Genomic DNA, 25,222 nt, shown 5'->3' with positions numbered 1-25,222 from the left:
TTTTAATTGTGGTAAATAGACAAAATAAAATTTACCATCTTAACTATTTTTAAGTGTACGGCTCTGTGGCATTAAGTATGTTCACATTGTTGTGTACCATTATCAGCTTCCACCTGCAGAACTCTTCGTCATCCTAAACTGAAACTCTATACCAATTAAACAGTCTCTCCCAAATATGCCCAGCTCTTGTCAACCACCATTATATTTTCTGTCTATGAATTTGACTATTCTAGGTACCTCATATAAGCAGAATAATATATTATTTATGTAGTGTTGCCTAAGAGATACATATCCAACATAAGAGAACACAGCTCTAGCACCATGGTCAAAGAGTGTTATTAATGATAATTAAAAACCCACTATAATTAAGTTAAGCAGTCATTACTCAGAAAGCTTCTTAAATGACAAGGAGAAACTTAACCTTTCTATGAGACCAAAGGCCCAACGCTCAACTAAGGGTCAGCATCCAGAAACATCCTCCATACCCAGAAGGTCCCAGGTTCTCAACTGACACAGACCAGTAACTAATGCCTTCATGTCCTGCATCCAAGCCAGCCCATGACAGTACTCCAAAGAGGAATGCCAGATGGTGAGGAACTGACATCGTAAGGTACAGGTCAGCTTTCGGCCAGCCCCAGGCCTATGATACAAAGAAGGACAGGAACAGGGGAATAGGTTGTATCCCAATCAGAGACCTGTTTAACAACAATATAAGTTTTACCCTCACCTCAAGAGCAAAAAAACCACTCATTCCAGCTCCTCTTTTCCCACCTAAGTGACTTGAAGGTGGCGGTGAGCCTGGCCAACACACAATCTAGAGCAGAGCAATATTCAGACATTCCGACAGAACAGGCCCAGCTCCCCAAAGTGAGGGGGATGATGCGATCAGAGCTAGAGGGGCCTCCACCGTATCAAAGACAAGTGTCCAAGGAGGCGATATTCCCATAAATCCATCCATTTTAGAGAAACAGAAACCAGATTTCACCTTCCCTCCCAAGAGCTCTCACCACTACAAGGACTAATCCCAGTCTCTAGCTGGAGTCCTGAGACTTGTGCGGCTACGGAGCCAGTGGAAGCCCCCCCAGTATCTCCAAAGCAGGCACACCTTCCTGTCAGGCATGTGTTCAGGTGGTACACACACATCTTGCGTTTGCCATCCTAGACCATCAAGGAGAAAAGTCTGACTTCAGAGACGACATACCTGCCTGGAGGAGCCAGGAACAGTCAGGAGCGGCCCTTGTAGGAACAAAGGACAGGAGGGTGGACATCGTCATAGCCACAGCCCATACTTAGGGGCATCAGGGTAGACGAGGTGGTCATTTACATTCCACAACCCCACCAGCTCCATGAATGCTACCAGAAAGCATCTGGAACATTCCTGACCGGGACCGAAGCAGCAGCTATTGACTAGTGGACCTGTGGGTAAAGCCACGTCATCTGGCAAAAAAGATCTCATTCACATGGGAAGACAGAATCCAGCTGAGATAATCCAAGGGCTCTACCCAGCAAAAACGCAGGACCAAAAACCCAGAGCCCATCGCTCCACACCAGCCTTTTTTGGGTGGTGCTGCGTCAGAGACGGCAGCACGGTGGCGACGCTGCGTGCGGCCGAGAGCCGGTGTGCGCACGCGCAGCTGCTGCGCTCGAAAGCCCTGTGTGGGACCCGGGGCTTTGGGAAGAGAGCGACGTGGGCGTCCCACGCTCCTCTTTCCTCACCTGCTTTCCAGCGGGCCGTGGATATCCTTTCTCTGGAGGTAAGAGGCTTTCTATTCAGAATATTCTGAGTGTTGCATGGATAGAAATACCCATTTCACAAGAGAAAGTTGAAACCGAGAAAGCCCTCATGAGCCAGTGTGGGAAACCGATGCGCAACATCAGCTACAGGCCTGCTTATGACCCGGGCAGCCCAGGGCCCGGGTCTTCCACTTTGGAAGAGCCTATCATGCATCCAAGAGCGAGTTCTTGGCCAACCGCCACATCACAGCCCTGCTGAATGCCTCACAGCAGACCTTGGAATCCTGCATGACCCACGGGCAATACAGATGGAACCCGTGTAAAACAGTCACATGACTGACATTAGCTCCCACTTTAAAGAAGCAGTAAGCTTTCCCCAGGGAAAGGGGAAGCAAGGTTTTGGTTCACTGTGAGGCTGGGCTCTCCTATTCACACACCATCTGCATGGCCTGCCTTATGAAGACCAAGCAGTTCTGCCTGAAGGATACCTTCGATTACATCAAGCAAAGGAGGAGCATGTCCAACTTTGGCTTCATGCGCCAGCAGCTCTTGAGGTATGAGTCTGAGATCCTGCCTTCCACACCCACTCCCCGGCTCCCTCCTGCCAAGGAAAGGCAGCCAGCTCTTCATTCATGGCCCATTTGCAAACATTGAGCCCTAAGATGCAGGGTTCCTACTGCACATTCCCTATCTCAGTGCTGGTTCCAGTCCCTACACATTCAGCAGTCTCAGAGCTCAGCAGAAACCCCACAACTACAGTCACATCCTGCAAAAACTGGGCTAGGGGAATTAGCTCGACCCCAACAACTGTGATTTTATTTTTAAACTCAGACAGTTCATGTAATATTGAAACCCTCACTGTCTCCCACTATGAGTGATAGTGAGTAGTCACCAGACCTGCAAATGAACTTCAGACCAACCTTAGGGATGGGTTTTGGGGACTGAAGGAAGGTGAAGCTATTATGAAAGCACAGCATGTGTTGACTACTGTACTTCCAGACCTGGTGCCTTTTCAAGACTGCAGTTCTCTGTATGCTGACTAGTTCACCTTTTCATTTCAAGCTTAAGGCAATAGATAACCTGTAGAAAAATGGAAAAAGCGGGCGTCTGGGTAGCTCAGTGGGTTAAAGCCTTTGCCTTCAGCTCAGGTCATGATCCCAGGGTCCTGGGATCAAGCCCCAGATAGAGCTCTCTGCTCAGCAGGGACCCTGCTTTCCTTCCTCTCTCTGCCTGCCTCTCTGCCTACTTGTGATCTCTGTCTGTCAAATAAATAAATAATATCTTTTAAAAAGAAAAGGCAGTTATGAAGTCATTCATTTTAAAGGAAATATAATTTCCACCTTACTTTAACTTTGACAATCTCAGACTCTGTCTCCATTGCTTCACGGCATAAGCTTATCATCATCCAGTCAGGAAAATAACCCAACAGTGTTTGTAGGGACACAGTCTGTGTGCTGATTTCTAATCTCAGATGTTTTTGAGACTCCTTGAGCCCAGTGGAAGCAATTGCTTGAAGTAGTGAGATATTGATCTTTCTGGGTGTCCTGTGTCCTGTGTTCTTCCCTGACTTTGGACTTTACACAATTCTTATTCATACTCAAGACTTTCTTATCATACCTCTCCTCAAAACATCTTTTCTGTCATTTGAAAAAAGTTTTTCAGATCTTATACCTAATCAGGCCTTTGAGGTGGTAGCACCGGGGTGGGGGTGCGGGAGAACAAAAGTACCTACTGTCTAGGTCAGGTGGCACTGAAACAGTCATCTCCCCTGGTTAGTTGTCCTTGTGTTTGTCCCATCTCTTAGAACAAGTGTTTTCTTCCCTGACCATAGGGGTTGTCTTCGAGCTGTTTGTTGGAGCTGTAAATTCTGGAATTTACAGGTATTACTTTTTTGTCTGCAGGTTATTTCTTCAAGGGTAAAAGCAGTAATTCCCTAAAATCCATATGAATGTGAAGAAAAGCAGCATGTAACTGGTTGTTGTTGTTTGTAGTACAAAATAAAAATAGTAAAAAGAAAAAAAAAAAAAAAACAGAGCCAGAAGCACAAAAACAAAGCAAGGGCTACACCCTCCTATTGCCACCACTCCAGTCGGTCTTACTTCCAACGCTGAGCTGCCTTTATCACAGCCTTAAACTATCCTTCTGCACAGATGTGGGCCCTTGTCTAAACCCTACAATGTAGGACTGACCATCAGTCCTAGAAAAATTGAATTTTGGTAAGAGAATCTTATATTCCCAGGGCAACATCAATACCTACTCCTGCTTATAGAGAGTAGAGATACAAGAAGTAATAATACGGAGTGTTTCTTAAACTAAACCCCAAAATGCAAGTATATAATAGTAAACAGATGCACTTATTTGGAAGGTGTGCACTGACAGACTGTATCAGTCCAAATGCTGGCAGCAAACACAGATGGGGACAGTTTATAAATTACAAACAATCTAACCAACTTTATATCCTCTAGAGCAGTATGCTTTTTGGACTTCAGCAAACACCAAGAGGATTTGTTGAAACAGATTGCTGGGATGTCTGGTGGCTCAGTTGGTTAAATGTCTGCCTTTGGTTCAGGTCATAAATCCCAGGTCCTGGGTTCAAGTCCCACACTGGGCTCCTTCCTCAGCAGAAACCTGCTTCTTGTTCTGCCTGCCGCTCTCCCTGCTTGTGCGCTCTCTCTCTCTCTCTCTCTCTCTCTGACAAATAAAATCTTAAAAAAAGAAAAAAAAATTACTAAAAACACAGATTGCTAAACTCTCTCCCCAGAGTTTCTGATTCAGAGGTCTTTGGTGAGGTCTTCCATGAGATCCAAAATTTACCTATCTAACATGTTCCCAGGTGATGTTGGTCCTGAGACTACACTTTGAGATCAGCTAGCCCATATTACTTATACTAGGACTAGTAGAAAAAAGATATTCATTAAGCTTGTATTGATTCATTGATAATAGGCTATGCCTTGTGTGTTTTGTAGCTCTCAAATCCTTAAAAAAAGAAGCTCATCAGGTAAAAAGGATGAAATTTATTAAATCTGGACATTATCAAAGGAAGTACCCACGTAAAGAAAATAGCATTTGAAATTCATACTCCCAACATTCTTTTGTTTTGTTCAAGAAGAGGAGACATTTGGATCTTCAAAAATTAAGAAACAGTCCTCTTTGTGTTTCCCAACACTTACAGATTGTTATGAATATCATAGGAGTAGTCTGTCAATTAAACAGTCAAGGTAAGTCATACTTCATTAACAAATTAACCAGAAGTTCACAATATTTGCTTTTTTTGGTTTTTTTTTTGTCTTTTTAGAGTTTATTTATTTATTTGACAGAGAGAGATCACAAGTAGCAGGCAGAGGCCACTGAGTCTGACCACTGAGCCACCCAGGTGCTCCAATATTCGTTTTTCTTAAGAGACCAAATCACGGGGCACCTGGGTGGCTCAGTGGGTTAAAGCCTCTGCCTTCGGCTTAGGTCTTGATCTCAAGGTCCTGGAATCGAGCCCTGCATCGGGCTCTCTGCTCAGCGGGGAGCCTGCTTCCTCCTCTCTCTCTGCCTGCCTCTCTGCCTACTTGTGATCTCTGTCTGTCAAATAAATAAATAAAATATTAAAAAAAATACGACCAAATCACTTTGACACACATACACAATCAAAAGAAGAGAAACTGAGGGTCATTTACTCTCATTAAAAAATTCAGAGTGCATATCCCCAATTATCTAAGTAAGTATATCAAAAGTAACAATAATCAGTACATTCCATCTTTAGAAATGCTTCATCAACATTATTAGCTAATAAACTCACACAGCAAGTTTGTGAGGTAGTCATTATTATCCTTGTTTTGCAGATGGAGAAACTGAGGAAGGAGGAGGTAATGACTTGTCCAAGGCAGGCATGAGTCAGCTTCAAATGCAGAGTAGACTCTAGGTTAAGGAAAATGCTTTGGATTTTTGTCTCTTAAAAAATCGAGAAATACAAAACAAAACCAAAGGAGAAAATAACTCACTTTAGGAAAATGAGCCTTGGTAAAGGGAATAGTTTTGTGTGTGTGTGTGTGTGTGTGTGTGTGTGTGTGTGTTTTCAACTGAGAACAGAATTTCCAAAGCTAGTAATTTGTATGTGCCAAAGTTTCCCACTAATTATCACCATCTCCTCTGTGTTATCTTTCTAGTAAGTGAGAAGTTGATGATAACTCTCTTTTGACTCGAGAAGCTTTCCTTTTTAATGAACAGGGTCTTATGGAACCCCAATTAAATAAGTAGTGAGCTTATGGAATTTCTAACAAATATGACTTTCCTTTCTAACAAATATGGCTTTCCTTTCCTTCAAATTATCAGTGAAGGAAAAAGGGGGTGCTCCTGTGTAATTCCCAGACCTTCCCTAAATGCCTTCAAAAGCCATATCAAGTGTGAATATATTAATCGAAATCCTTCATGAATTTGTAAATTACTTTAAATAAAACCCTTCAAAAATAATTTTGCAAGAGAGTCTTGTTTTTGTAATTTATAGCTAAGCAGCTGTTGTTTTGGTGGTGTCTTCAGTCTCTTTTACACAAAAAAATTCTGAAAATGAGTCATGTAGACAAGAAGACCAGATTGCTTTACATAGTAAATGTTTTTGTATGCTTGCCTCATAGAACTTCTAAAATCTCAAGAAAGTAAACACCAAAAAAAGTCATACATTAACCCTCACACTGGAAAAAATGTTAACCAATGATATGCGCAACTTATACTCCAGTGGATTTTTGTATTTCTCGTGTATTTCCACGCAATAGCTGAGTGTGTCTGATGAGCACATACAAGACAATTTCTCTGAGCCCCTGCAAAGCCTAGCAGATGCCTCCTTAAGGGTGTTAAGAACTGACCTGAAGTCATTTACTCTGGTATGCCTGTATCTGCATCATTCACTTCCATCCACTTGGATGTAGCAAGAATCAGAACGTGATGAAAAGCATGTAGTTACTAATATGCTCAGTATATTCTTGGCACTTGAGGTGATGTATGTAAAGGTGCTTTGTAAATTATAAATTCTAAGTCCCTTCTGTGGACAGAGGTGTCATATAGTTCAGTAATGTGATCATCTCTAAGCTTCTAAATGAGTACCAGTTAAAAGAAATTAACATTTACCATAAAACCTATATGTGTTTTTTCACTGATTAATAAACTATATATGTATACTTCTCTACTAATATATTATACATATTCTAAGACACACAAAATAGAATTGAAAAGGGATAAAAAAATAAATAAGAAAGACAGGCCACCTGGGTGGCTCAGTTGGTTAAGTGTCTGCCTTTGCCTTGGGTCATAATCCCCGGGTCCTGGGATGGAGCCCTGCATCGGGCTCCCTGCTCCGTGGGGAGTGTGCTTTCCCTCTCCCTCTGCCCTTCACTCCACTTGTGCTCTCTGGTTCTCTCTCTCTCTGATAAGTAAATAAATACATAATCTAAAGATAAATAAATAGGAAAGAATTTATAGTATTTTCTTCCTGCTCTCAATGGATTATCTTTGGAAACTACTGCTCTAATGGAATGTCAAGTCTATTTTGAAAATAAGGGGTGATAATTATAATTAACATATAGTATATGTAAATATTGCTAAATATTACTAATTCTAGTGTTTTACATATATTAAGTTGTTTTATCTTGGTATCAGCCTAATGCAAGAAGTGTAATTACTATCTCCACTTCAAAATGATGAAATCACGGAACTCACTAGTCACCTAACTTGTCTGTGGCCACACAATTCAGAGGAGAAGGGATGGGATTTAAGTCTAGGCAATCTAGAGCTATACTTTAGCTAATCTGAAATTCTGAATGCCTGGCACATTACTATCATACTAACCTCTAAGTAAAGGACCCCAATTCATTAGTTTCCATAATACCTTCATAATGGCATGTATCTTACCATATTATAACTGTTGCTTTGAGTGTTTGTCTCTCCCACTAGAATGAAAACTCCTTGAGCTCAAGGACTAAAGTACTTTTATATTTGAATCACAGTGCCTGGTATCAGCTTTGATCACAGTGCCTGGTATCTGGAAATCATCTGTTGAATAAATGGCTAGATGAAAGAAAAAAATCTTATCAGGGTTGTCCCTTCAACTTTTTTATAGTATCCTTTGAAACTAAAAAGTTAATCATTTTGATGAAGTCTAATTTCTTCTTTTGCTTCTTGTGCTTTGTGTCATATTTAAGAAAATAATTATGAAATACAAGGTCACAAAGATTTACTCCTATCTTCCAAGAGTTTTATAATTCTACCCTTTACAATTGGCCTTCGATCCATTTTGAGTAAATTTTTATACATGCTGTGAGGTATGGATCCAACTTCATTCTTTTGCATGTGGCTATCTGGTTGTCCCAGAACCATTTGTCAAAAACACTATTCTTTCTTCCATCTAATTGTCTTAATATTTGTTCAAAAATCAATTTACCATAAATATGAGGCATTATTTCTGGACTGTCAGTTCTTTCCACTGACCTGTATGCCTGTTCTATATGCCAGGACCATAATATCTTGATTCTTGTTTTATAGTAAATTTTGAAATCAGGAAGTATAAATATTTCAATTTTATTCTTTTTCTAGATCGTTTTGATGCATATATTTTTAAATTTACTTCATTTTTATCCATATATCATTTTTATAATCAATTTTGAAACAAAGTCCTAGTAATAATTCCATGTAAAACTGCCTGTTCCTCTTTGTGGAGATGCTCTCCTCATCTCTTCTCTGGGTTGTTTAAATGGCAAGGCTCCTCTTGCTGAAACTAAGGCAATGTTTCCAAACAAAGCCCATATGTGAGGTTGGCCATTTTTCCTTCTCCCTCAAAGTTTCTCAGACCAGGTCTCATCTCTTTGCATTGTTTTTTTAAAAACTCTCAAGATTTTTTGAACAAGTACTCTATCTCTGTCAATTCCAGTTGAACTGCTCAAATTGAAACTGAGCAAATGTCTTAATAATAGGCTTTTGGGGGTATATTTTTTTTAAAGCATGTGTATATAAAACATGCACATAGAGACAAGCATGAGTCATAATGGTACAGGTGTACATTTATTTTTAACTTATACAAATGATATTGTGATAAATGTATATATAGAGAGATATTTATCTCACTTTTTTTCACATAAGTTTCCAAACACAACTTTTGTAATGACCAAATACAAACTTGGTTTCACTCCCTTGCTAGAGTAGAGTATAAATTTTAATTTAAAAACAGACCTTCCCTTACCAGGCATTAGGCTACCTCTGTTGACTATTGTTGTCTTGAGAGGAGTATCGGTCCCCTGGTGCCACCACACTGGATGTGCCACCAACCCTGAGATCAGGACAAGTCACTGCCTGACACCATTGATGCAGGTGCCTCTGAAGAGGGTCTCATGACCTGAGAGATGGAAAGGGAGCCAAAGAACCACTGCTTTTATAACAAAACTCGTGGAACTATTTGAGTCCCTTAATAATTTTTATTGATAAAACTTTTTTTTTTTTAAAAGAGGAGGAAGAGGGGAGGGGTGCTTGGAAAATAAATCAGTAAACCACCACAATATTCCAGGAAAAACTGAACTCTAAGAGAAAGGATAGAAGTGGGGGGAAAGAGGGAGAGAACTGAAGTATCTTAGGAAAATTCTTTTTTTTTTTTTTTAAGATTTTATTTATTTGTTTAGAGTGCACAAGCAGGGGATGAGCAGAGGAAGAGGAGAGAGAAAATCTCAAGCAGACTTTGCACTGAGTGTAGAGCCCGACCTGGGGCATCAATCTCACAGCCCTGAGATCATGACCTGAGCTGAAATCAAGAGTCGGACACTCCACCAACTGTGCCACCAAGGTGCCCCTTCTTCAGAAAATTCTTAGGAATTAGCGCTTTTGTGTGGAGGAGAGACACTGAGATGGCTGAAATCTCAGTTTATTGGGAGAACAGTGTGTACCTAGAGGAAAATAAACTATATTATTTGGCACATATTGTCCAATTCTTAGGATTGGTGCATCATTATACACTATGATGTTTTCTAATTACATAATTGTAGAATCTGGTGCCTGTTTGTACAGGACTGTCATCCTCATGAACAGCTTCATGTTCGTATCATTTTTTAACAACACTATAAACTTCTTTGCTTTTTATCACTTTCAAATGCCTTCGTGGTTCCACACAGCTAAGGATATTATAGATTCTCTGGGAACAATCCATGGTTAATGGATGATGTAAGGTAGAAAAGACAGGTATTTATTTATTTATTTATTTATTTATTTGACAGAGAGATCACAAGTAGGCAGAGAGGCAGGCAGAGAGAGAGAGAGGAGGAAGCAGGCTCCCTGCCAAGTAGAGAGCCCGATGCGGGGCTCGATCCCAGGATCCTGGGATCATGACCTGAGCCGAAGGCAGAGGCTTAACCCACTGAGCCACCCAGGCACCCCGAAAAGACAGGTTTTTAAATTTTGGAAGCTGGTAAGAAAAAAGAAACCCAAATCTATGATTCTAAAGTTACTTTATTTATAAGTACTTTATATGTTATTTTATATAAAAGTAGAACAACTAACACTTATGTAGTACTTTCTGTGGTCCAGACACTATTTTAAGTGCTTCATATGTTTTAACTCATTCATCCCTCTCTCAGACCCCATAAGATAGGTACCACTATTACGCCCATTTTCTAGATGAGGGAACCAGTGCACATGGAGATTAAGTAATTTATTCAATTACACAGCTACTAAGTTGCAGAATCAGGTTCAAACCCAGGTGGTCTTGCTCCAAGTTTACATTCAAATATATATGTCAATAAGTTATGACACTGTGATGTAGTATAACTAGAGAATAGCACAGCATATCATAATGCACAGTGTGATTCAGAGAGAGACTGTTCAAGCAACCAGAGAGAGAGGTCCTGGTGAATGGAAATGAGTGGGAGAAAATTTCCTAAGGAGAAACAATATGAGTGCATCATAGGTCAGTTTTCTATAAGTCAATATACCAAATGATTTATTTGCCAAATGACAGATTTGCGGAAATTTGTCAGAAAACTCATCACAGTTACCATACAAGACATCCACATGGCCAGGGGCAAAAGGGACAGAGGTATCTAAATTGTGAGAATGGTAACCAAAACTGATAATTTGACGAGTCTAACAAATCTAGCTACAAGACTATAGCAAAGCTTTAAGGAAGCTAGAATATAGGAAAAGTCCCCCGTAAGGCAATGAAGTATGAGTTTGTGATTAAATCATTCATGGAATGGATTTTCAATGAACTGGCTTGAGGTAAATTCACTTATTGTCACCGAATTGACTTTTGCTACATGGGCCTGATTCAACAGGTAGAAGTGAAATGTATAAATGTAGGTTAGGTCCTATTTTGAATGATCTTTAATCCTACTGTACTGTAACACATGGTAAGGAATACGCTTTACAGTGTAACTACATGAGTACACACACACACACACACACACATACACATACACACACAAGATGTTGCACTTCAAAAAATGCACTCTCATATTTTCTATCCTATTTGATTTTTTTTAATAATGGTTACAAACCAATAACATGATTTCCTAATCATTTAATTGGTTTTGACCTGCAGTTTATAAAATCTTGGAACAGAAAATCTGTTGTAACTTCCAATATATAGTATAAGATTAATACTCCTATAGCACCAAACTAACATGTCTAATACTTTTTTAGAGAAAATGGATGTAATTCCAGCTCAGCTCCTGGAGAAGCTGGTGGGAGCCCCAGCGATAGTTCTCTCTTCTTTGTGAAAGGCAGGGCTCCCTGGAATGGATTCACCCTCCAGAGAGGGCCAGTGCCTTGGAAAGCATCGCAGTCCCAACTCAGTGTTCCAGGATATAATTCCCCACTGCAAGGGAATGTTCTATTTACTGTAAACCCTGTTGTGGGACTGTAGGGAGATATTGCAGCTTCAGCCCAAACCCTGTTGTGGGACTGTAGGGAGGAGATCTTGCAGGAGGTATGGCAGCCCTGGCCTCATGGGTCACAGAGGAGCTAGTTAAAAGGGAGAAGGGAGATGCCTTGGTCACAGATGCCTCACTAATGGAGTCCTTCCCTCTCCTCTACCAAAACTACTGGTTTAACCTTCTGCTACTCATAGGAATTGCTCTCTCCCTTTTCCCACTAGTAAACCAAACACAATCTTAAGCCATTCACTTCCTCTTCTGGCCTGTCAGCAGCCCTAGAGATTTCCTAAAGGGTATCATGCTGGCCATAAGAAATGTACAGATGGGTTAGAAAACATGCCTTTTCTTTTTCACTTGTGCGGGGAAGGAAAAGACAGGATTGCACACAAGATACTTCTGAGATTTTCAAGTGCAGCAGCATTAATTTATCACCATTTTAAGAAAAACCGGACTTGGGTTGTTTTGACTGGGCTTTCAGATCATCTGCCTACAACCACTATTTTATGATACTGTTTCTAATTCGGTGACATAGAAATATTAGAGGGGAAAACGATAAAAACATATGCCATATGCTATTGTATAATGTCTCATCATTTGGCCATGCATTTAAACAAATTAGATGCTGATTATACTTCAAGTGTAAAATGCTGAGGGCCTCTTCTGCCCTTTTGAGTTCAATTAAATTTTTAATTACTTGGTAAAGGGAGGCACTTCGGAAAATAGAGGTAACATTTCACCCAAAGGCTTTTGTAAAATTAAGAGTCGAAGAACAATGATATTTTTATCTGCTATTGTTCACTGCTGGCCAGCTAATGTTTTTGCTTGTTTGTTTTTGTTTTTAACCATCTCTGTGTATCCATCTCCACTGGACTTGTGTTAGCCCTACTGAATGCTAATAGAAAAGATTAGAATCAAAGATGAAGAATAAATAAAATCCTACCTGTTTTCAAGTATTTGCAAATTTCTGGGACTCATCCTTTCTCACTGGAGCTTTCCATATTGAAATCAGCCCAAAACTCAATTTAGGAAGAATAAGTGATTAGCATTCCTTCAGTTATGAGGCCTTTATTAAAGTGTTTTCTTGGCATCTTTTGTTGATATTTTTTCTTCCTTATCCATGTGAGCATCTTTAGAAAAAGATGAAGGAGCTAAACTTTGAAATAGACTTACTAAGAGAGTAAATGTGACGTACTCAATTTGCAAAACTGAAAAAATACAAAACTGAGAGTGTTATATCAGTATTCGCGTATCCTGAACAGCTAGTGTTGGATCACTCTACTGAAATACCTAAGAATCTGTTATGGAATTCCAGGCCCACTTTGGAGAGCTGATAACTCAGTGAGTTACAACATAATGCTAATTAGCCAAAATGACAGTCATGGTCCTTGTTTGAGTTACTCAGCATCATTAAAAGAAATTTTGTTACTTTTACCACCCACTAAACTTTTAGCCCCAGTGACCTGCTTTTGTGCTACTGCTCAAAATAGGACTGGTTGAGGACCTTGATTGATTTCACTATGGTTATACAGAAAACCTTCAAGTGCCTGGTGCCTGATAGGCACTTGATAAACATTTGTTAACTGATTAGAGATGCCTGATATTACACAAAGAGTACATTTATTCTTCCTGGGAGCAGTGATGTATTATGGTTAGAAGACCAAGTTTAGAGTTAGCATCCTATCGTGCTAATTTTCCAGCTAAGTGATTTGCAGCAGGATAAAAAAGAAATCTCCCTATGATTCCATTTCCCAGTCTGTAAAACAGGAGGACTGTCTCCAAAAATACCTGTGGAAGAATTAAGTGGACGACAGTATGCAAAAACACCTGACAGACAAGGGAGGGCCCTGAGTAAATGTTGGTTGAATTGAATCCTACATTTTCATTATCATGAATGAGTTTGTCCTTAATGCTAGGCTTTCCACCAATAATTTTAATCTATTTATTTTGTTCTCTGGATTATGTAGTATTCCTCTTCTCTTAAAAATAACCAACTCATTTTGGGCAAAGTACAGAGATGCAAGCAAAAATAATAGGAATATTAAATATTACAATGCCAATATAAAGGATTAAGACTGACTTTTAGGTATTAGCAAGCTCACAGTGTGTACGTTGGTAAAGGAGTCAGTGAATCCAAAAGTAACTTCCCTAGTTAAGGACAGCTGCAGCATTTCACAGAGAAATGAGCTGATGGTGATTTTATGCCATCCTCTCCTCAATTACGGCCTTTTGGCAGTTACCTAAGCTGACATTATTATTGTTGATTAGATTATATGAAAAGTTATGATGGATGCTGGGATATTTCCCTTCAAATAAAATGAAAATAGAATCCAAGGAAAAGTGAAGAGATAACAAGTGAAGAAGCTAAAAATCACCCGAGTTAAAAGGGGCCACTCTGAACATATGCTCTGCTTCTGAGGAGGCTGACAGCTCCAGTATGAGACAGGCCAGACTGTTTGGGAGCTCCCCTTTTGCTTCTGCCAGACACGATGATCAGTAACTGTCACATGAATAGGCAGAGCTGGGGCTGGCCGGAAAAGTGCAGTGAGGTCCCACTGACTGGTCCTAGCCAACAAGCCTGCAAAGCAGTTGGAGAATTAAAAAATGCAAATGTCCGGGGTTTCCTCAACCCTTAATACACAATCTAAGTTCCAACATAGGGTCAACTGTTTCAGGAAGATAAAGAATTGCTTTTAGGAAAATCTGGCAATTAAAAAATCAGCTTAGAAATGTTCTTATATCTCAGAAGCTTTTGATCTCTACTGATATTTCTATATAATTTCCACCCCTGGTCATTTTAATATTTGAAAAATTTTAAAAACTTAACTTTTCAAATTAGTTCATTTCATTTTACCAAGACCTTATTTCTAAAGAAGGAGATGAATCTTTAAAACATAACTTTGAGACCCTCTGCAATATGAAAAGTGATTTAAAATAAGACGAAAAGTTTGTTTCCACGGTCTTACTCTGCCTAGTCCAGTGTTTTCTTATCTTAAAATAAGTTGGCATTCCAAAGTTTTCATTTATGTAATAATAAGCTACAACAGTTATGGCCTCCCGCCTTACACTGATCTCTTCAGCAATAAAGAAATAGTTGTGATTTTTGCCACGATTTGGAGTACTTCTCAAAGAAACCCCATTTTAGTTTACCTTTGCCTCTCTCTTAGATGGGCATATGACCCAGTTTGCTTTGTAGTCTATAAACTGAAGAGAGTAAAAGCTTCTGCTTAGCTTCTTCATCTCGCCATGTTCTCCTGCAGCTTGGTCCAGCAGATTCTCTGCTAAGAATCATCTGAGACAACGGATGTATCCTGGAATTGCCAACAAAATGTGTGAAGGTGGGGTTTTCTCCAGAAAGACAGCCTGTGTTTTAGAACTGTTGATTCAATGGCATTTTCATTTCAGAAATTATTTTTCTTTGTAATTTAATTAGAGATGGAAATCAGTAATAGGTGTCTGCTAAGGAAATGCAGAGAGGCACTAAACTAAATCCAAAAATGAAGATTATTTCCCCCATCTCATGAATTGTATTTCTTTTTTAGTTTTTTTTTTTAAGTTAACCAAAAACACTTTTTTAAAATTACTTACTGTGCTGAAAAATAGGCTTTGTCCACAGCATACACTGAATATATTGCAAGGATTGGCCTTCAGGGTTATAATTTCAGACTGAAGAGCAAAGGCTTCATAACCAACTCAAAGTTTCACCACTAGAGTTTGGGGAAAATAAGTCAGTAAAGTTTTATGTTCTCCAAAGGGAACCTGGCATTCTAGCATTTAATGTCACCCAGACTATTCCTCTTCCCAAAATGTAAACTTCATAATATATGTAAATTAAAGCCTTGTTATAGAAACACTCTGATTTTCAGAAAGTTAGGCAAGTTACAGGACTCTAACTAAAACTTAGCCAAAACAAAATCACTAATAAGGCAAACTTTTTTGAAAGATTTATTATTTCATATTTGTATGTATTATTTAAATTTATTATTGAGAAAAGATCCATGACTGTTTTAAGATGGACAAACAACATAGAAGTAAAAAGTGAAATTTCCTTCAACTCCCAAGAGTTGCTATTAACTGTCTTATATGTATTTTAAATATATAAAAATTTGTCATATTACATTAACATTATATATAGTATACATAATAATTATAGGCTTTACAAAAATGGAATTTTATTCTATTCTGGTACTTGCTTTTGCATTTTTGCACTTCTGTACATCTCTGTCAATATAATAAATAAGTACAAGTTACTTCACTGTTCTCCATGAGTGAATATTCATGCTTAGGTAGCATAATTTTTGAAAATCCAACCACAACTAATTAGCATCTGGTGCACTGTCACTGTCATGAACACAAACACCACTCTAAAGGACATTCTCAGTTTTCCATAAAATAGAAATGGTTCTCTGCAGTGTAGAAAACCATGCTGCTTCAAAACACAGTTTCATTTAAAAATTTGAAAGCTATTTCACATTGTCCTCTATGGTTCTATACTGGATGCCTCCTGTGCCCACCTCTCATCTCAACCACCTTTTATTTCTGTCATTGCTACAGCTATGTGCAGCTGTCTGTAGTGGTACAGCGCCTCATTCCAGCCTGACCTCATTATCTCTCATTTCTCCCCAGGGTCTCTCAAGTCCTGGGGACACTGATCAGCTTTTGCACATGTGCACACCTTGAAATGTGACAGGCTAACATAACACTTATTGGTGCAACTCTTATCCAATGAGGACAGGAGCTGGTGGGTAAATGCTCCCCTCCTCCTCCCCATGTGCAATTGTGAGGCACAATCCACATAGCTCCTCAGAAGATCCCTGAAGGATTTAGTCCAGACTGCCTATAAGGGTGGAAACCAGGTAGAAAAGGCTCCCCTGGACTGTCTTTAGCCCTCCCTTTTCACTACCCCACTCCTGTTCCCCTGTCTCAGGCTCTGCTTTTGGGGGGACCTCAGTTAACATAGATACAGATTAAATTCTACCAATGGTGACTGTTTCTTCTTATCTGCAGTCACATCAGGCATTGTCCACCCTTTTAAATCTTGTCAATGTTATAGGGGGGAAAACAGATCTCACTGGTTTAATTTGCAAGTCTGAATAATAGTAAGTTACATATAAAAAACACTTTAAAACATCAGTAAGTAAACCATAATCAAGAATCTGCCATCTCTTCTAACAGTAAAATCCTAAGGAAAAACTCTTCCTTGGCCCTTTTTTTCCCCAGATGAAGGCAGTACTTTCTGATTTTCACATAGTAATTGATACAACCAAGACAATACCAAGTATATAACATGCACATAAGTCATTTCATACTGCCGTATAGCCCTTGACATATTAAGACAGGCCTAGCAAATGATGGTTACATATTGGGACCTTTTTTTTTTTTAAGATTTTATTTATTTATATATTTGAGAGAGAAAGAGATCGCAAGGAGACAGAGAGGCAGGCGGTGGGGGGGGGAAGCAGGCTCCCTGCTGAGCAGAGAGCCTAATGCAGGGCTCAATCCCAGGACCCAAAGACCATGATCTGAGCTGAAGGCAAAGGCTTAACCCACTGAGCCACCCAGGTGCCCCATATTGGGGCCTTTGTCCATATGTGTCAGTCTCTGATAAAATGTTAGATTTTTATAAAATAGTAGAGCTGAAATAGATGTTACATACCATCTTGTTCAGGATCCTTACTTTGAAAATGCCGACACTAAAATTCATGGAAGGAAAAGAAGTGAATGACTCACCCAATATGACACAGACAGAGGGAGTGATAATCTGGAACCCCTGACTCTGGGTTTGGTGTTTTTCTTACTAAATTATGCTTTCCTTTCTCCAGAAACTGATCATTTGGCTTTTCCAAAACATCCTCAGTCCTTGTGTCTGAAAAGACCCATTTATTATTGAAATATAATAAGAAATGTTATTCATAATATCACCATAGGGCATCACAAAGGCCTATAGGTTTCCCCTGCTATACAAAAGTAGAGCCTTCCTGTGAAACCCGTCATAAGCCCAAATGGCATAAAACAAAGAGGTAACAACTATTAATTTATATGGAAAAGTTTTTGAGCATTCCCAGATGCAATAATAGTAATAATAATCTCTCAGGCTTTTCTGATACCTTATGACATATCTTGCTAACAGATGCCAAAACAAATCAAGATAAGGCACAGCTGCTCACAGACACAGTTCCAAGCTATGGCGGCTTGGCACTGAGATGCTGAGTGTGGTGTGTGAGTTCGTATTTCTTCTGGTTAGTGAAAACAGGTACTAATGTAGGTCCTTCGCAGAAGCAAAAAGTTGTAAAGAGAACTTTTGAAAAACGGCAGATAGCTGTATTCTTAGAGTGGTTATAGCTTTGTAATGGTGACCTCTTGAAAGAGATTTCTAATGGCTCCAAAATTACAATTATAAATACTAGAAAGAATACTGGGATCCTAGCACACATCACTGTTAAAAGGTCACATAAAATATGAGGTCAAGATAGGAATCTAAAATAAAAAACAACTAAGACAAAACAGACAGTTGTTAGTGAAAAATCAAAATCGATGAATAAAGGGATCAGAGATTTTAAATTTATTAGAAGCCTATAGATACCAGCATGTAAAGGGAGCCTAAAGATGACATTCCTGAATTATCTTTGTCTCTTTGGATATGTTAGACATTTACCTTAAGTTTTCACATGTATAGTTTCTTTATGTATGATAAAACCATTTAAAATAATGAAAGCTTTAAAAAAGTTATTGGAGGGCAACCCCTTCGGATCCCCTCCCTCGTTGGGAGCTATTTACTATCACTGTGCTATTGCTTAATGAACTTGCTTTGCTGACCACCACAAAATTAATTAACTAATTAATTTTAAAAAGTCACTGATGTGATTTATATATTTAGGCCAACTGAGTTTTATTTTTTTTTAAAGATTTTATTTATTTATTTGACAGAGATCACAAGTAGGCAGAGAGGCAGGCAGAGGGAGAAAGGCAGGCAGAGGGAAAGGGGGAAGCAGGCTCCCCGCCAATCAGAGAGCCCGATATGGGGCTTGATCCCAGGACCTTGGGATCATGACCCGAGCCCAAGGCAGAGGCTTTAACCCACTGAGCCACCCAGGCACCCCCCAACTGAGTTTTAAATGCATACTTCCAATTCCTATTATGGTTAATCAACAGATAAGAATTCTGCTCCGTAGGTTTTAGCCATATATTATTTCAGTAAAGGGAATTCCTAATATTTGTGGAGCATCAGCTAAGCACTATTCACTTTACATAATTTCAACTTGATTTATTGCTAGCTCCTTTCCTTGAATTACCCTAAAACCAGACCTTGAGACAGGACTTTAATGTAAATAGTTGTTAGAGAAGGGAGTGCAGGGGAGTGGAGAACTGAGACAGGAAAGACAGCTAATAAAGGTTGTATTTCCAAGCTGGCAATCACTATAGGTAACTGGAGATCAGTCCTGCTGGGGGGGGGGGTGGAATCTAGAAATCACTGTGGAGCACACTCCTGAATTATCCCACCCCAAGGGTAAGAAATTCTGGCATGTTGGTCAGTGTTTAACTAACAGCTCTGGTAGAAGATGATAGAGTTCTAATTTGTAGCATTTGCTAATAATACCCATGGTGTAAATACACTCAGTGTGGCCAATCTTAAGCTTACCAAAGTGAAGTTGGGAAGACACATGCACTCCAGGTTCTTATAAATTGGTGCAGAACCATCTGCAGTACACCATTGCAATCCTCATCATTGGTTAAGGAATGCTCAGGTTAGGGGTATGGGGTCCCCTTCCAGCAGCCTATATAGTCAGCAAAGTGACCTCAGAGGCCAGAGAGATGTAGTTGCTGGCATAAAAATCTGGATGGTATAGACCAAAGTAATGGTAACAGTGAGAGGAGAAGGGGAGGCTTCAACAGAAAATCCCCATGTTTCTGATGACTGAAGTGTGTGCAACTTGCCAAAGGTCATGTGGCTAATAATGGAAGAACTGTGATTCAAACACCAACGTGGCTGGCTGATACTGAAGTATCAAACTGGCTGATACTGAAGTCTTCTTGTGTCTATGTACTGGTGCTTCTCCTATCAAAAGCAGTATCACAATGCTTTAGTGAACAAAGAAAATTATATTGTGTTATTTATGGTAGATTAAATTGTTATAATACATGAGTCTAAATAAGTGATGGCACAAGGCAATAGCATTTTATTCCAGGGAATGAATTAAGGTTATCAAGAGGAGCTGTTCTCTACCTAGTCCTTTAGGGACCCTTTCATTCTGTGACTCTGCTATCCCATGGGGAATCATAGTCATCTGTATCCAGCCAGTACCATTTCTTTAAAGCCATGGTTCACATTCTATTGGTGAGAACCAGTCACATGGCCATATCTAACTGCAGGGATGGCTAGGAAACAGTCACTGGCTGGTCAGCTGTTTCCAGCTACAACTGTATGGGGTGACCTAAGGAATAGATACTTGTAACTGGAGCCCAGGCCTCAGGACAAGGTGAATGGTAGAGCAGAAAACAGTTAATGGTGGAAACAAGAAGGAGGAGATTGATTGAGAGGTTCAGGAGGGTAGAAAGCATGTCTGCTCTTGGGCCTTGCATGGTAACTAGCAGGTAGGAGTTAATGCACTTAATATCTGTTGAATGAATGAAAGAATGAATTTAGATTCTATTCTCTATGTAATGTGGAACCATTAAAAAGTTTGAGAAGAAGAGACAGAATCGAAATTGCAGTTTAGAAAAATAGCTGATAATCGTGCCTAAAATTTATTTGTAAGGTTAAACAATGGACTACCTCCACTGGAGGTAGAAAGTAATTGACTTATTATATGTTACCAATTTCTATCTGTTGTAATTTTTTATTTCCTGAACACATAGAGGTGGATATTTTTAATTATACCCCAATCTGGCCTAACCAGGCAGTTAAGAGTACATCTAATTCATAAGTGTTAGGTTCAGTGGCTCTAGGACTGGGCTGCCTGAATCACAACTACTAGCTACATATGTCTTTTGAGCATCTGAAATGTGGTGAGTCTAAAATGATGTTCAAGATGTTCTGAAGTATAAAATACACACCAGGGACGCCCGGGTGGCTCAGTGGGTTAAAGCCTCTGCTTTTGGCTCAGGTCATGATCTTAGGGTCCTAGGATCAAGCCCCGCATCGAGCTCTCTGCTCAGCAGGAAGCCTGCTTCTCCCTCCTTCTCTCTCTGCCTACTTGTGATCTCTGTTAAATAAATAAAAATCTTCAAAAAAAAAAAAAAATACACACCAGGGGCGCCAGTGTGGCTCAGTGGCTTAAAGCCTCTGCCTTTGGCTTGGGTCATGATCCCAGGGTTCTGGGATCAAGCCCCGCATCAGGCTCTCTGCTCCGCAGGGAGCCTGCTTCCTCCCCTCTCTCTCTGCCTGCCTCTCTGCCTACTTGTGATCTCTGTCTGTTGAATAAATAAATAAAATCTTTAAAAAAAAAACCCACCAGATTTCAAAGATATAGCACAAAACAAATGGTAAGAAAAGTTATCATGATCAATATTTTATATATTGCTTATATATTGAAATAGTAATATTTTGGATGTACTATATAAAAATAACACAATATAGTAATTAATGTCACTTTTTATTTTTTTAATGCAGACTAAAAATTTTGAATTACATATGTGACTTGCCTTTGTGGCCTGCATTATATTTTATTAGCACTGCTCTAGCAGATGCCAATTTTGTATACCTATTTAGCAGTTTTCACCCCAAAACAATGCAAATCAATTGCAAGTAAAGGTGCAAATGTTGCAAAAGATGCAGAAGCTAATTAAGCCACTGGAAGTGGTAGTTAGCTCACATGGAAAGCCTGTTCAGTGTAAGATTCAACAGAGTTGAACTAGCAGACCACAAAGGAAGAGAAAACCAAAAGGGACATCAATTCAAAGAAAGTAACTGAATATTACAGGAGGACCTTAGGGTAATGTATGAAGTCTTCAAATACTTTTTGCAAAAATAATAGTCACAAATAAACCACAAAAGTCAAATGGAGAAAGAACACCTCACCATACTTCAAAAATGTTAATCAACATGACTCAAAGAATTCAAAGAATCAGTGCAGTTGTAAAGGTAGCAGAATTTTGCTAACTTTGAGAGAGATGAATTTCATAAGCTGTAGTTTTATTTTGAAGTAGAAAAGCCCAATTCATGTTTTTTTTATTACAAAATTTACTTTCTGATTTTAAGTACATGCAAATATATCCAAATATTTAGATGGCTGGTTAATAAAAAGGAATCATAAATATGTGTATGTTTACATATCTTTATAAGATACACATATCTTAAATATCTTACTTTAGCCTAAAACATAAATAAAAGAGTTTTGTTTTGTATGGTTTGGGGTTTTTTTTAACCAGTATTTGGCTGTAGGACCTTGGTCTATTGAGTGTGTGTTTGCTATTTAGAGTTTCATGTATCATTGTCACATATCTCACTGTCTACATTTTTTTTTTTAGTGTTTTAAAGCAAAGTGGGAACTGATAGATACTTGCTTTCCCTATCTTTTACAGTTATCCCATCCACAACTAATTTGATAGAGATTTGTTTAAGAATTTATTTATCTATTATTTGAGAAGGGCAAGGAAGAGGGTGAGGGAAGAGAGAATCTCAAGCTGACATCCTGCTGCGTATGAATCCCGACCCCCGAGGGGCTTGATTTCATGACCCTGAGATCATGACCTGAGCCAAAATCAAGAGTCGGACACTTAACCAACTGAGCCACCCAGGTGGCCAATAGAGACTTTTTTCAGTGTCTCACCTTCTTTCATTTTCCAAACTGAAACTTAAATTTTCTTTGGAACAACATTCTTTTTGTAATCATACACCTTTGTTTTATTAATTTAATAGTGTTTAATTAAATTTTGTAAGGACTGTTATAATAGGTATAATCAGGTTTGGGAACAAGTAGGACAGATTTTCTTGGGGCCCACAATTCACCTGGAGGGAGAAGTTAACAGGCACCATGAGCATTCATTGTCCTCTGGCATCCCTCTGTATGTTGTACACCACCCTGGGAATGTTGCTGGATGAGTCAGCTAAGTGAAGTCTGCTTAAGAAACTTTCTACTATAATGTCACCTACATTGCCCTTGTAGGGGGGTCAATTACCCCACAAATGACAAGATTTCCTGACCTAGAACATGTAGAAGCACCTGGAAATATGGTGTCTGGAAAGTATGGAAAAACCAAATTCTAGCCCAACTCTCTTGCAAGTATTATATCTATCTATCTATCTATAATAGAACACAAGCATTTGCTCCATTCTCCAGGTTACATTCCTACTCTTTGTCAACCTAAGACATAAAAATCTTACAGACAAGCATGAAAACACACACACACACACACACACACACCCCTGAAATCATAGAGTCAGCCTGATAAATACCTAATAAAAATATCTGAAGATAAGAATGTTTCATTTAATTTTGTAAATATAAAAAACAACAAACAATATCCCAAGGAAGAGGAAAAACCCTTGCATGAGCATAGTAGCTGCTAGGTGCTTAATAAATACATGATGAATGATGTACAGTATGAAGTATTTCTGGCAGTGCCTACTCAATCTGTTCATTTTAAGGTCAGCGATATTTATGCACAACCAAGAAATGCATCAGTATTAAACTAGATCCTCCAAATGAATGTGTGTAGGAATTGAAATGTGACAATTCCCAGAAGCACTGTGTAGAAGCAGTGATCTGTGAAGCACTAGCATAAAGGTTAGTAAAGTTGTCATGGCATAAATGTAATCATTGCAATGCTTGTATCTAAGAAAGGATAGAACTAAAGAGCTTGGGAATAGTAACTGGAATTTTCAGTGTATAAGCAATCTTTGAAAAGACACAAGTCTACTTTATGCCATTAAAGAAATCAAAGTAAGGCACTTCAAGATATGCATTTGAGCAGTAACATAAAGCAGGATCCAATAGCACCAAAACCAATGCTAGAGTCCTAACCATGCTTAAGATGGAGAAACTACAGTAGCAATCCCACCAGTTAACTCCTCTTCAAAGGAGACTTTGTATAACATATGGCAGAGGAAGAACATCCTTTGCAGTCAAGCATGTCCTTTATTTCTCTATCCCTCAAAAAAAAAATTCAATTTGTTAGTGTACAGATGCATGATGACAGCTGAATATTTACATAAAAGATCAAGGGCAAAATGACTTAAAGCATCAAAACTAGGCAAAAGACCAGTACTGGGGTTTCTCCATGGTGGTGTGTGGGGACTAGTTGACAGTGTTGTATTTGGTACAAATAAGGAGTTTTGCTGGAATCCTGTTCTACTTTGCTATTATGGCCAAACTTCAAAATTGGAGCAATCTTGAAAGGCTAAGGGCATCCACTTGCTTTTCTCCTTTACAGGCACCTGAGTATGTGTTTCGATATAGGAAAGAGGAAAGTTGACTCTTTTTAATTTAGGATTTGGTGGGTGTGGCACCCTGGAAGACACGGGAGATAACTAGTGTTTAGTTTAGATGATATACTTAGCAACCATTAAAATACTGTATAATTATAGCCTAAATATAAATATAAATATATTTTATAAATTTTAACAGATTTATCTAAACTTCAAAATTTGTACCGTTGAATGTAACTATCTTATGGCAGAAGCAGCAGTATTCAAAACATTGAACTAATATAAAATCAGTAACATTTTAAAAATCCCTCGAATATCACCACCTTTTGTGGTTAACACTTAAAGTCGGGAAGATTTTCGAGTTCTAAGAAGTCAAATGAATTATTTTGTAGACAGTACTGACTTAACGTATAATTCTAGGAACACTGACAAGATCGCGCTCTTTCTGCTCCTGAAGAACCCTCCCCCTCCCACCCACCCTCTTGTCTTAATTAACGTTTTCACAAAATAAATCTAGGGATACAGGTCCCCGGGTGTGGGAGGTTTCCCCTCACGGACAAATCAGCTCGAGGAAAAGAAGGGAGGGGAGAAATAAACGCCACGCAGAAGCTCTACGTGTCGGAAGAAAGGTCGAAAATCATTAACATGTAAATGGTGCTCTTTCACTTCCAAGGCTCCTAATCTCCGAGACCTCCCCAAAGACTAGAACGGTTCCGAACGTCAGGTTAGGCAACTCGGGGACTGCGGAGGAGGGCGGGGTGCGGGTGGGGGCGGAGGGAACCCAGACCGTGGCCCGACCCTGCCAGGAACAGGGACGTGCCGCCAGAGGCATCGGATTCGAGGAGGGCCAAAACCTGGCCGAGAATGACATTATCGAGTACTTTCCGGCAGAGCCTAGGTTCCTTCCCCTAACAAGCTCTTTGTGGTCCTGTTATACTGCTGCCTTTCCCAAAAACAGCGGAGTCAAAAATAAAGATGTACAAGGACTTCCGCCCCTTCAAGTCTCTATCTAGCGGGGACGGAGAAGGAGGTGAGAGGGGATATCCCAAATCCGTGACTTCAGGTTGTGAACAAGATATCCCAGGAAACTTTGAGGTTGTATTTGTAGCTCGCGTTGGGGGAGAGGAGGACAAGAGGAGAAAGGTTTAAAACAAAAACAAAAACAAAACTTGGGCGGGGGGAGCTCCGCTGCTGCACGTGTGCTAAATATTGGGGTTCTTTCGCTTTGCATCAG

The 25,222-nt window shown here is 39.3% G+C and overlaps 1 pseudogene; it reads left to right on the top strand.

Annotated features, from left to right (window-relative positions):
• The first annotated feature begins 1,460 nt into the window (after positions 1–1,460).
• LOC122889748 lies at positions 1,461–25,001 on the top strand (annotated as a pseudogene).
• Positions 25,002–25,222: the final 221 nt, after the last annotated feature.

This window comes from Neovison vison, chromosome 1 (assembly GCF_020171115.1).
Source record: "Neovison vison isolate M4711 chromosome 1, ASM_NN_V1, whole genome shotgun sequence".
NCBI classification, from domain to species: domain Eukaryota; kingdom Metazoa; phylum Chordata; class Mammalia; order Carnivora; family Mustelidae; genus Neogale; species Neogale vison.
Note: the sequence above shows the minus strand (reverse complement) of the source record. Positions and strands in the feature narration are given on the sequence as shown.